We start from the raw sequence: 4977 nt of genomic DNA, 5'->3' as shown, positions 1-4977 counted from the left end.
GGAGAATTCTTGGACATGCTTGTTTCTGGGTCCAGAGAAAAAAAGATGCAAACTTGTCAGAATAGAAGAGGCTCAGTAGTTTCCTGGGCTGGAAGCTTGTTCCGCACAGGGAGAAAGATGTCCTTGACTTTGAAAACCTGGGACCTACCTCTATAAGTTTAAAATTTTTACTTCTGTTTCTATCTTGTTCCAAAAATGATTTAAGGTGGCTTATGGAGACACAAGGGCTTTCCAGGTGGTGCTAGTGATAAATAGCCTGCCTGCCAATGCAGGAGACATAAGAGAAAGGCTTTGATCCCTGGGTGGGGAAGATCCCCTGGAGGAGGGCATGGCAACCCACTCCAGTATTCTTGCCTGGAAAATCCCATGGACAGAGTTGCTTAGCAGGCTACTCCATGGAGTCAGCAAAGAATCTGACACCACTGAAGTGACTGAGCATGTATGCATGCATAAACTCACCTGCCCAAAGGTAAACAAAGACACCCTCTGGACTGGAGTCCATTTTACACGCCAAATCAGTGCTTTGCCCACTGCCCTACTCTGCCCTCATCCTGTCTGTGGATACTCAAGGCATAGGAGATTTGGTTCCAGGAGATGGGGCAGTAAGAGAACAGAAGTGACCAAGCTCAGAAGATTTTCCTTTGAACCCACATATGAAACAGAAACAGACTCAGACATGGTGAACGGACTGGTGGTTGCTAAGGGGGTGAAGGAAGGATGGAGTGGGAGGTTGCGGTTAGCAGATGTAAGCTTTTGTATATAGGATGGATAACAAGGCCCTAGTGTGTAGCACAGAAGACTATCCAGTATCCTATGATAAACTCTAATGGAAAAGAATATGTTAAAAAGAATTCTCATACAGCAGAAATTAACAGTATTGTAAGTCAACTATGCATGCGTGCTAGGTTGCTTCATTTGTGTACAGCTCTTTGCGACACCATGGACTATAGTCTGCCAGGTTCCTCTGTCCATGGGATTCTCCAGTCAAGAATACTGGAGTGCGTTGTCATTTCCTCCTCCAGGGGATCTTCCCGACCCAGGGATTGAAACCACGTCTCTTACATCTGGATTGGCCGGTGGGTTCTTTACCACTAGTGCCACCTGGGAAGTCAAGTCAACTATATGTGTCAATTAAAAAAATACTGATAAAAGGATTAAAAAAAATCCTCCTGTATTAGAAGAGACTGAAGAATGAGCCCAGGAGTGGAGGAGCTGAACAACATTGCAGAACCTCCCATAGGGGCAGAACCTCAGGGGAACAGCCTGCCCAGTCCTCTAGAAGGGTTCTGCCATGGGTCTGAGTGTCGCAGCCTCAGCAAGCTTATCGTGGGCTGGTTTGTCATAGAAGTGTTGGCCTCATCAACACTTTAAGGACCATAAGAGCTTAGATGAGAGAACAGAAGTTCCTCCTTGAAACCTCAGCTGTTGGTTGGGGCCCTGTAGTAGGTCAGGAAATCAACTTAGTCTTTGACCAGTGATTTTTTGTTAAATGGAATAGAAAATTAAAAAATGTTTAAAGTGCTGTTTCAGGATTGCTTTTTCAGTAACAGATCAGTGTGTGTGTACCGGGTAGTGATGCAAATGTATTTCATAGTCTGGGTCATGGTCAAAAAGCTTGAGAAGCACTGAATTAGGCTACACTACTGTGAGGCAATAAGGCTGCCTTTTATATCAGCTTCTTCTGATTCTGAAATAATGCCTTTTCAAATAAACTACACTGCATACTCCACCTTTTAAAAATTTAGAAAACTTATTGGAAGTCATATGAAACTCATGATAAGGCTGCCCACCCAGCCCCCACAACTCCCCCCCCCACAAAAAAAACAGGTCTGAGAATGTTTTGTAATATTGGCTAATTCACATGAAAAGTCAAGTAACAAGAGCTTGACTTGTGGGTAAAACATTCTATAAACCATTTGGCAAAATAAAAACTTAAGGTGGTCAAACAAAGACTGTTGTGGGGTTTTTCCCTCAGATTTCTCAGATCCAAAAAGTCACCCCACTGCCACAACAGGCCAATTAAGACTGGTCTAATCAGGCTGCTGGTGGTCTCTTTCTGGAAGTTTCCATGGACACAGGAGTCACGGTTTGTCTTCTGCTGTCCTCTGCCCTGGTCCTCCTCCGCTACCCCATTTCCTTCTCATAGAAACCCATATCAGAGCTCCTTCCCTTTTCTCTGAACATCTATCTGAACATAGCCTCATCAATTTGTCAGATTTCTCTCTTCTCGAGAAAAAAGCTAAGGGTCAGATTCATGACACATCAGCATGCATTTGTGTATTCATCTCAGGCCTCATCTCATATCCTTATATGTTTTAATTTTTTAATCTCCTGCTTCAATGTTATGCCTTCCTGCTACAGCCTTTCTGTCTCCTCTGTGTGTGTGTGTGTGTGCTAAGTTGCTTCAGCTGTGTTCAACTCTTTGCAACCCTATGGACCGTAGCCCACCAGGCTCCTCTGTCCATGGGATTCTCCAGGCAAGAATACTAGAGTGGGTTGCCACGCCCTCCTCCAGGGGATCTTCCTGACCCAGGGATCAAACCTGTGTTTCCTGCATTGCAGGCAGATTCTTTACAGCTGAGCCACAGGGGAAGCCCAGAAGAGTTTATAAAGTGGGTGTTTTCTACTCTATTTCTTTATTTTCTTTGTAGGAACTTTGTGATCTCAATCATTCATGACCCCATCTCAATATACCTGTAAAATTCTATTGATATTTTGTTCCGTTATGTTCTTCATCTCTGTTGATATAATCATTTGTGTTAAAATGGTCTGTTTTCCTATATCTTCCTGACTAGATTCGGATCTTCCTTAGGAATTATGTTTTTTTCATCTTTGCATCGACTCTGTATTTGACAAAGGGCCATGCACACAGTGCATGAGTAATAATAAATGTTTGTTGATTGATTAAATGTAAACATTTAACTCAGGGTCAGTTAACCTATAACACAGGCCAAATACTGACATGTCCAACTTTGTGACCATAGCAGAGATCATTAATTGATCACTGATCACAGTGTTCTTTCCCACTAAGCTGGGATATAATCCCTAAATCCTTCTCAACACAACTCTCTAGCCAGCAACTATGGATAGATCATTGCTGTTACACCACGGGAAATCTGTCAACCTGGTTTTAACCTAATGTTACCTTTGCTGTAAGCTGCATTAGCTGGTGCAAGACAAGTTCTGGGTCAGAGTCAATGTTCATCGAGTGCCCCAGAATGACCCACAGATGGTTTACAGAATCCCATGGGCAGAGTAGCCTACACTCCATGGGGTTGCACAGAGTCAGACATGACTGACAAACACACACACACACACACAGTATAGGTTGTTATGGATGAACAGTCAAGTTCTTCACGCTGTGGCTTTACCTTCTGTCTACTTCTCCTTGAGAAGATAGATCCGGTTCTTTCCTCCACTCACCTTCCTTGGGGGAAATGGGCCTTTGTTTCTCCCCATGCTCCCCTTTGGAGTCTTGCTGTGGTCTCCAGGGAGCTCTGTGCTGACAGCATGATGAGCTGCTTGTGAAGGAAAAGCTATTCCCAACAGGATTGCCTAATAGACACTTCACAATAGAGGAAGTGATAACAGTGCTTACAAAAATGGAAAAAAGCCAAGAACTAAAGATCTCTCAGCTCTATTTTCAGCAATACAGGCAGAATTATATCTTAAGAAGTTTGACTCCATGTAATTTAAAACTACTGAGTTCAGTATTTGGGATCTTCTGTATTCTGTCTACTTATTTCCTTCTAAAGGAAAAAAGAGCAATTCCTTCTGAGGAAAAAATGGAAAAGGTGACAATCCATGCCCCTGCCCCCTGTAAATTACTTTAACTGGAAAAGGTTCATTTAGAAACTTAAGAAAGATCCTGTAGCTTAAAGATTTCATATGACTAAAATTCACCCTTTATTTTCACATGAAAGCTTTAGGACAATAACAGCCTTGAGATGTGACAAAGATGCTGCAGCTGAACTTAAAAATATGAACCTGGACAGTGCTTGTTGGCTTTTCTGTGAACTTCAGTTTTATTCTTAGGTCAGCTCCTTCCACGGAAGAATTGGAGCGTGGCTGTTCCCCATAGCACTGAATCTTTAAATCAATGGTGCTTTCTGCCATCCTGTCAGAGAACGACAAGGTGAGAGCCAGGTTTTGATGACTAGGATTCATGACCAAAGTCCCAGCTCTATCTCAGGCCTCCTGTGTCACCTTTACTTAGCCTCTTCAGGTTTATTCTCCTGTCTTTAAATAGTCTGACCATAAAAAAAAAAAAAAAGAGCCAATCACATTCCAAGCCAGGGAGCTAACGTTGGGGAAAGTCCAACCCCAAACAAGGTGTGTGTGTGTGTGTGTGTGTGTGCACGCATGTGCACGCTCGTCACTCAATCATGTCCAATTCTTTGCGATTCCATGACTGTAGCCCGCCAGGCTCCTCTGCTTGGGATTCTCCAGGCAAGGATACTGGAGTGGGTTGCCATTTCTGAAACAGTACTCACTGAATTCTGAAAGTAGCCAGCATCAATAGGAACATAAAAGGCATCCCAGAGGATTATGGGCTTTGAGGTTCAGGGGTTGTTGTGGTTTTTCCAATTTACCTTGATTCATGGACCTAACATTGCAGGTTCTTATGCAATATTATTCTTTACAGCATCGGACTTTACTTTTACCATCCATTGCTGAGTGTTGAGAAAAAAGTTCCCACTTTGGCCCAGCTGCTTCATTCTCACTGGAGCTGTTAGTAATCACTCTCCGCTCTTCCCCGCAGCATACTGGACACCTTCTGACCTGAGGGGCTCATCTGGCATCATATCTTCTTGCCTTTTCATAGTGTCCATGGGGTTCTCCAGGCAAGAATACTGGAGTGGTTTTGCCATTTCCCTCCTCCAGTGGACCATATTTTGTCAGAACTCTTCACTGGGACCCATTCGTCTTGGGTGGCCCTGCAAGATATGGCTCATAGCTTCACTGAGTTATGCAAGC

This window comes from Moschus berezovskii, chromosome 28 (genome assembly GCF_049115385.1).
Source record: "Moschus berezovskii isolate FMDL1 chromosome 28, NW_MosBer_1.0, whole genome shotgun sequence".
In the NCBI taxonomy this organism is placed as follows: domain Eukaryota; kingdom Metazoa; phylum Chordata; class Mammalia; order Artiodactyla; family Moschidae; genus Moschus; species Moschus berezovskii.
The sequence above is the reverse complement of the archived record's forward strand: the minus strand, read 5'-3'. Positions refer to the sequence as shown.